Source organism: Trachurus japonicus, chromosome 8 (genome assembly GCF_045865225.1).
Source record: "Trachurus japonicus isolate A0001 chromosome 8, Traja_1.0".
In the NCBI taxonomy this organism is placed as follows: domain Eukaryota; kingdom Metazoa; phylum Chordata; class Actinopteri; order Carangiformes; family Carangidae; genus Trachurus; species Trachurus japonicus.
In genome coordinates this window covers 6,298,279-6,306,614 of record NC_140914.1, presented here as the reverse complement: position 1 = coordinate 6,306,614, position 8,336 = coordinate 6,298,279, and the positions used below count along the sequence as shown (strand labels likewise).

The 8,336-nt window shown below is 42.8% G+C and overlaps 1 long non-coding RNA gene across 1 annotated transcript in view; it reads left to right on the top strand.

The window, feature by feature from the left end:
- Nucleotides 1-264: 264 nt before the first annotated feature.
- The window catches only part of LOC146982431 (uncharacterized), a 101,525-nt gene continuing 93,453 nt past the window's right edge, over nucleotides 265-8,336 (top strand). The window contains exon 1 of the long non-coding RNA XR_015036258.1: nucleotides 265-406. This is a non-coding gene — a long non-coding RNA (uncharacterized LOC146982431). The remainder of the gene's footprint in view (nucleotides 407-8,336) is intronic.

The window sequence follows — 8,336 nt, the reverse complement described above, 5'->3', positions numbered from 1 at the left end:
ACAGTGTGCTTGTGGATTTGAATACCCCTGGGGGGAGGAGTGTGTGTGTGTTTGTACCTCTACTAATTAAAAGGATAGTTCAACATTTTGGCAAATTGGCCCATTGCCATAATCCCTATAGTCATAGCAGTAGGTTCATTACCTTTAATTGTCAGTGCAAGCTGTTTTTAGAACGGCGGAGCAGAGCCGTGAGCTGCTCAGAGCTACGCTACGGAGGCTCATGGGATTTCTTGGTTTCCCTCATCAAGCCTCCATAGCGTAGCTCTGAGCAGCTCGCGGCTCTGCTCCGCCGTTCTAAAAATAGCTTGCACCGACAATTAAAGGTAACGAACCTACTGCTATGACTATAGGGATTATGGCAATGGGCCACTTTGCCAAAATGTTGAACAATCCCTTTAAGCCTGATGTGTTACTTGAGGCTGCTGTATGTATGTGTGTGTGTTTGTGTGCTGATGTTGGTTGAGCTCATCTATACGTACAGACCCGTGTGTGTGTGTGTGTGTGTGTGTGTGTGTGTGTGTGTGTGTGTGTGTGTGTGTGATGCGTCTAAATTTAGATTTTAGACATTTCGTCATGACATCACAGCGTTTGGCAGAAGCAGAGGAAAAAAAAAAAACTTCCTGAAGATGGATCACACACTTCCAGCACCGGAGAGAGAACCGAGCACCGAGCACCAGGCTGGGTAATAACTCCAGCAGCAAGTTGGGGACATGCTGTACAAAATGTTCACCACACTGGAGGTTCTCCAAAGTACAAAACAAAACAGATTGAGGGGGAAAGTGTGTAACTCTATCTCCTCAAATATGAGGCGTCTTCTTGACAAAGCCGTCCCTGTCAGGACGACCACAGACCTCCTGCAGACAATGTCCCCGCTCTGTCCTCTGAATCTGAGTCTAGCTGCAAAAAAAAAGAAAAGTAAATCATGCAGGATACAACCACCACACCAATAATCTGTTTATCAAATGGAGAGTATTGAAGTTTGCTGACTTAGTAAAAAATTAAAACTGCACAGATAATATACAAAGCCAAGAATAATTTACTCCCTAATAATATTCAAGAAATGTTCAAGGAAAGAGAGGGGAGATATGAGCTAAGAGGGAAACTTAACTTGAAACAACCAAGAATAAATACTACTGTACATTAAGTGGCGGGAGTAAAACTGTGGAATAGCTTGACAGAGGATCTCAAACAAAGCAAAAACATAACACAATTTAGAAATAGATTAAAACATAGTATGATAGAAAGCTATAAACAGGATTAATTAATTGGGTGTTGATTGCAACTGTAATACTGTTAAGTTATTCATTTATTTTATTTTTTGGCTTCATTTGTTAATTATTGGATACATGTTTCTTTCTATGAATCTGAAACCATTAAGAGCTCTAATGGATTTGCTGAAATAATGAATTAAAGGGTATAGGCATTTATAAGCTAGATAGCTTCGGCCTACACCTTTTCGATCTATTCATGAACTAGTTGATCTAATGACTGATTGTGATTGATGCTCAACTGTAAACAATTTGTGTAAAATCGAATAAACTACTACTACTAAAACTACGAGCATCAATCCAACAGGTGAAATGTCCCTTTAATCAGATCACAGAGAGGCTTTGTCCTGTCACAGCTGCATCTACCTGAACCCCCATTCAGTTCTATAACAACATACCATCACACAACAGCCCTCACATCAACAGCTATAGACCGATACACCTGGGAACTGGCAGGTTCATCATCCTCAGTGTGTGTCTGTCTGTGTGTGTGTGTGTTGCATTTTGTGTGGTGATGACAGATGTGTGTGCACCACCTGCTGGTCTGCGGGTGTAATTACAGTTTATAACGTGATACTTAATGGATTAGTTTGATCTCTTCTCGTCCAATTAGAAGTCAAAGATGCAGAAAATGTACAAGTTGCTCAAAGAATCTATTGATCCTCAGCTTCTTGTCTCTGAAGTTGCTGCTTAAGCAACTCCTGTCTTGTCTGCGTGGACTTTTAACAAATAAATTAGCGAAGACACGAGCTGTAAAAATGTGTTTTTTGCTTTCACTGTCGATTAAAGATGCTAAACTCATAGTTTTTGTTATGACAGTGACAATGAAGTCTCTAAGTCTATGCATCTCAAAGCTTTTTTACTCCTGCTCTGTTGTAGTAGGTGTGCGTGTTTGGCTTCAGACCCTTGTTGTGTGAGTAGATGTCGGTTTCTGCAGCCAACAGGTCGTCTGTGCTGCATCTCCACACACACACACAGACACACACACTTGAGTCAAAGAGCCCTGAGCTGAGGCAGGTGAAGAGAACAGAGAGAGGAGATTTACTCCACAGCTGCAGTGTTGTTGTTGTAGCATCAGGCTCCGAGCAGCCAGGATCCTCCTGGAATGTGTTTCTCTTTCATCCCGGAAAAATAAGAGAAAGAACAAAGAGAGAAGAGACGTCAGAGAAGAGACAGAGAGGGCAACAGGAGGTTTAAAAGACTTTAAAAGAAAAGGGTTTCAAGAAAATGAAATGTACTTGGTGGTGCTGGTTCATGCTCAGTCCGTTTCCAGTCAGAGGAGATCGGCATGAAGAAATCCAGTCCAATCCACTTTATTTATATAGCACATATTCAAAACATAAAAGTTTACGAAAGTGCTGCACAGTGACTAACAGGAAATAGAGCACTGTTAGAAAACACATAACAAGAATTTAAAATACTAAATAATAAAAAAATAAGTTAATGGGAGCCAGAAAAGGACAAAGAGATTAAAAAAACAATAAAAATGAGTATGGAAAGACAGAGGTCACACAACTTTCACACTGAGTTAAAAGCCAAAGAATAAAAATAAGTTTTAAGGGTGCATGGGGGACTTTTTTTTTTAAATCCAGTGTGAATATTTACAACTAGGTTTCAGTCTGTCAGATCAAACCGTTACAGATGTGAAACCCCATGTAGCTCATTTTAAAACCGTGCACTGTTTCCTGTTTTCAGCACAAACTCCACTGTCAGTTAGAGAAAAGATAAATAAAGTTCAATACAAGCACCTCAGTTGTAAGAACTTTCACTGTAGTACCTCAGAAATATGTAAGAACAGAGACTATTAAAAAGTCTTTGTAGATTTTATCATTGTGCCTTGTTATCAAATTATGAATCATGTCAATAATAAAAAAAATATAAAGAATCAATCTAGGTGTACGCAGCACTTTGAACTGAAGTTTCCTGGTGGAGCACACACAACATACTGTAGGTTCAGTCCTACTGTAGTGGTTAATGAGTTCAAATCTGACTTTTTTTTGGACCAACTTTACTTTTCAATCTAAATAAGAAAATAAATAATTAAGTTTGGTAACTGTTAATAAACCAGTGGCCACAGAAGAGTGCAGAGGGTTGAGATAGAAGCGTAGATAGAGAAGTGTCCTGTGGTCTTGTGAACGTATGGAGCAAAACATTAGGACATAATGGAGAAACACTGTCAAGTTTCTGCTTTATTTCTTACTAATAATTAATAAATGTAACTTCATTTCAAGTTTTTTGCACTTTTATTTTTTACTTATGTGTGCTTCTGCATTTTTAAGGCGAGACACTACAGGCTAAAATACTGTTTTTTCATGCACTGATCAATTTTGAGATTTTGGGCTATTTTTCTTCCTTAACATGTATTCCTTCAGAAAAGTCAAAAGAAACGGTAGAACATCCACATTAAGGTTTTTGTTTTACTTCATTTTGTCTCTTTCGTCAGTAGAATTCTCCTAAATTCTCCTAAACAGCTATGTGACATACTGTGCTGTGCTTGTTATGTCATGTCAGGTATCATTGTAAAGCTCTCTCTCTCCTGAGAGAACAGTGATGTAGCTCAAAAAATGGTCATTTCCTCCGTATCCGCAACCAATTGTAAAAGTACGATTTACATTAACAATCTATGGAATTTTACAGTACAAGTCCTTAAAGTTTTTCCTGAGTTTTTCCTCAGACTCTGACCTAGAAATCTCCACTTCAGCAGCACTTGCATCCACCAAACCTTCCAGTTTGATCCCTTTCTATATTCTGAAGGTTTTTACAGAGGGGAGTGTTGATATATCATTCAAAGCCTGATTTATACAACATTTTATTCCTAAAAACATGGAGAATTTGGATTTTTTTTAGGGCTGGTGTCAGTATTTTCTCATTTACAGAGTGATAAAAAGAGATATCCAAAATCCCCTCTGTAAAAACTTCTGACTCTAATATGTCAACAAAATAAAACAAGATTTTTGAATAATGTATGCAAATTAGCGCATGTTTCATTAGATATTGCCTTATTTACATGTTTAAACATACAATTTGACAAAACTTGCAATAGAAAATATATTTGTCTTAATGTAAGTGATAAAAATGGGAAGTTTCATGGTGATGTCTGTTAGTTAAACCACCTGCAGACAGACACTTCCTGAGATGTTACAGGATGAGTGATGAGTGAGTCTCCAGTAGATGGCAGCCTTTAGTCACATTTAGACACATGAGACAACAGACTCGCCTCGTCCCACGCTGCCTGGTGCTGCTGCTGAAGTGAGAGCTTCACTTCACTAATGGAGATGAAATGAAGACTGAGCTGCTCATTTAGGGATGAAAGCTAAATTTAAAAGCTGTCACTGCTGAGGGACGTCGACGACTATAGATGGATAAATCAGCGTCAACAACTGTTACAGGCCCGAGGCTTCTGCAGGAGGAGGAGGAGGAGGAGGAGGACGGAGACACACGATGAGGACCAGGAGACTGAGACCAGAGAAGGTAAGAGAGAGAGAGAGAGAGGGATGGCAAAGAAGAAGTGGAGAGAAGAAGAGATGGATGTGTGAGGAGTGAATTAGGGTGGGGTGCTGCTGCTGCTGCTGCTGCTGCTGCTGGTGGAGATGTAGCAGGTGGAAGACATGGTGGAGGCAGAGACAGAGAGGACGTGGCAGTGGGGCAGTGATTTAATTAGCACCCTCTACCCCCTCCAGCCCTTCACTCATAGCATCAATAATGCATGCCCCCTTGTTTCCACTGCCATAATTAATCCTCTCTTACTATAATTAAAAGCCAAAAATCCCACAAGATGGTTCAGCTTGGCCAGGCACGGGTTGGGTTGGCACGGGAACTGATGAAAAAACTCAGGAGCTCCACACACACACACACACACACACACACACACACACACACAGAGACACACACAGATCCACAGACAGACAGACAAACCCACAGACATGTTGACAGAGATCAATAGTCAACACAACTCCAACACAAGCAGAGTGAATGAGGCGTGAAGTCGCAGAGTGTGATGTGATGAGATGAATGAAGGTGACAGACTGATGACAACAAGACCAGCTCCTCTCCTCTCTCTCTCTCTCTCTCCTCCTCCTCCTCCTTCTCCGCCGTCGTGTTTGTGAATGGAGAAGAAGGAGGAAGTGAGGAAGGAGAGCGAGCCAAACGCAAATCTATACCGACCCCCAGGAAGGAGGAGGACACACACACACACACACACACATACTCACGCAGGCCTCCTGCTCCCCAGATGAGGTTTTGTCTCCGCTGCAGCCGAGCCAGACGAGGAGAGAGAGGAGAGGAGAGGTGGAGCTTTCTGATGCTGCAATTAGGACCACACTGTCTGGGCGAGCAAACAAGAATGAATATTTCAGTCCGGAGATCTCCGTGGGCACCTATCGTGGTGGGGAGGGGGGGCTGGCACACCTACAGACACACACACACACACACACATAGAGACACACACAGATACACAGCTCGCCACGGCTGCCAGGATTATTCACCTCCCAATCACAGATGCCACAATTATCACATCAGTATCACTGCGTAAACGATGCCAACTGTTATGCTCATTGAACTATTGTACAAGGTTTACAACAATATCACTATAAATATGCATCAGTTGTGTGTGTGTGTGTGTGTGTGTGTGTGTGTGCATGTGAAAGCCTCACAGTTGCCGTGGTTCCTCCTCCAGGAAAAATCCAGGTTTTTCAGCAGCGAGATGCCAGGTTTGGACCGGAGCCAGGAGACGACAGAGGTCACGTCTCCTACACAATCTGATTATTTCCTCCTCTTCTTCTCCTTCTTCTCCTAATCTAGACCATTGGTTCCCAACCTGGGGCGTCAGAGGTTTCAGGTTTGTCTGCTCTGAGGTTGTGAGCTTATCAAAATTATATTTGTGCATATTGAAATTTTCAAATCCCCAAAACACAGCCAATTGGATAATCAAAATCATGTAGACAATAAAGAGAATAGGAACAAAAACCTACATCCTCCTACCTGCTTAGAGGGACATGATAACAACAAAGGAAAATGGACAGAAAGATAAAATAAAGATAAAACAAAATAAGATAAAATAAAAAGGATCAGATTAATAATTCAGAATGGGGCTCCTCATTGTAATAACATACCCATGGCAGGACTCCACTTTTTATCAACTGTTTATCTTTGTAAATAAAAGTTTTTATTGTGTCTGTGCAGGTAGAGGTTGTAGATGGATGGGGGGGGGGGTCAAGGAAAAAGGGGTTGGGAACCACACTGCCCTATACAAAGGCAAAGTGCAGTATCTGTAAAAATGCCAGACTGAGAAAAACAGCTTTTTGTGTTTTTCATTGTCAGGTTTAAGCATCAAATTATGAATAACTACCAAGTCTATAATTGATTAGATAAAGATGGACTGAATTAAATTGACTTTCTGACTAAATTTTGACAGTTTTATGGCAGATACTGCACTTTTGCCTTGGTTTTGGTGCAGATACGGCACTTTGCCTTGGTTTTACTCCAATGGAATTATACAGTAAATGTAGGGAGTACAGTAGGCTACTCTTTGCAGATACTGCACTTTGCCTTGGTTTCACAGTGCTTTTTTGGATGGACAGCAAAATAAAAAAGCCCAATAACTCTTGAAATTCTAGCAGTACCAATATCAAATTCTACCAGATTGAAGAGAATATGCCACACTTTTGATTGGTCAATAAAAAATTGGAAAAAATGCAGATACTGCACTTTGCCTGCACTGTTGTAGACTCCTCTCCTCTTCAGGCTCTTCAGCATTTTTCAGAAGCTCCAGGGTGGTGCTCCTCCTCCTCCTCCTCCTCCTCCTCCTCCTCACACAGGACGGGTACAGTAGGAGCACTCCCTCTGGTGTGTGGGTTCATTGTGGATGCTAGCTCGGTGCAGCCCCCTCCCTCACCCCCCACCCCCTGCCCCCCGCCCGTCCTCGGCCCCCATCTCCACTTGATTTATCGCTCTAAAATACCACTGCACTAATTAGTCAAGTAATTAATTAATAGGCATTTGCATTTGTGCATATGCAATTAGGGGGCTGGAGAGAGGAGAGTGCAGATGGGGTCCGGGAGTCTGGTGGGGTGGTAGAGGGGGGGTGGGGGGTGGGTGGGTCTGTTTGTGTGTGTGTGTGTGTGTGTGTGTGTGTGTGTGCATGGACGGAGAGTGTGTGTGCATGGACGGAGAGTGTGTGTGTGTGCTGTATTTCATATTTGTGCCAGCAGAAGTTTGCACTTCTTCCAGAAAGACAAGTGAAGTGCAGGTCGTCACCTCACATGTCTGACAGCGAGAGAGAGAAGGAGAGGAGGAGAGAAGGAGAGGAGGGAGAGAGGGAGGGAGGATGACAAAGGTGTGGAGGTGTGGCTTGATGACTTTGAGAGGCGATTGGGTGTCATTTGACCACAGAAGAGGAAGAAGAAGAAAAAATAAAGGGATGATGGGAGATATTTTGAAAATCTTAAAGGGGACGAGCTTCTTTTTTTTCTTTTTTGCATTTTTGCATTTTTAATGAGGTGCATTTAGCCCCATGAAGAGGCAGCAGCGACAGCAGGTGGCCGACGCTTAGCGCTAATCCGCAGACAAACAGGAAGCAAAGTCGTTGTGAAATATCATAATTCCAAACAAGCTCTTCTTCTGCGTTTCAATATCACATCAAAGCCCCCCACCCCCCCCCTGCCCCCTCTTGCGCCCCCCACCCTGATTGGAGCTGCTCCTGCCCCGGCCGGTGCTGCTGCTGGGCTGGCTAAAAGCTAAAGCTAAAGCCAAAGCCGCACTGTTGACATTTAGCATTTATTTTGGCAAGGTGACCTGAAGGTTGTTTGGGACTTGTTGAGAAGCTGCAGTCCTCACCCCCTCCCCCCTCCCCTCCCCTCCCCTCCCTCTCTGTCCCTGGTCGGTGCAGCTGAGGTAGGATAGGGCACCGACTTGGCTGCTGGAGAGGTTTGATGCCCCTCTACTGTCCCTCACACACACACACACACACACACACACACACAGAGAGACACACACATAAACACACATAAACAAACACACTCCACGGTTTGGGGTGTTGCCAGGTTACCAGCCCCTCGTCGTCCCAGAAGG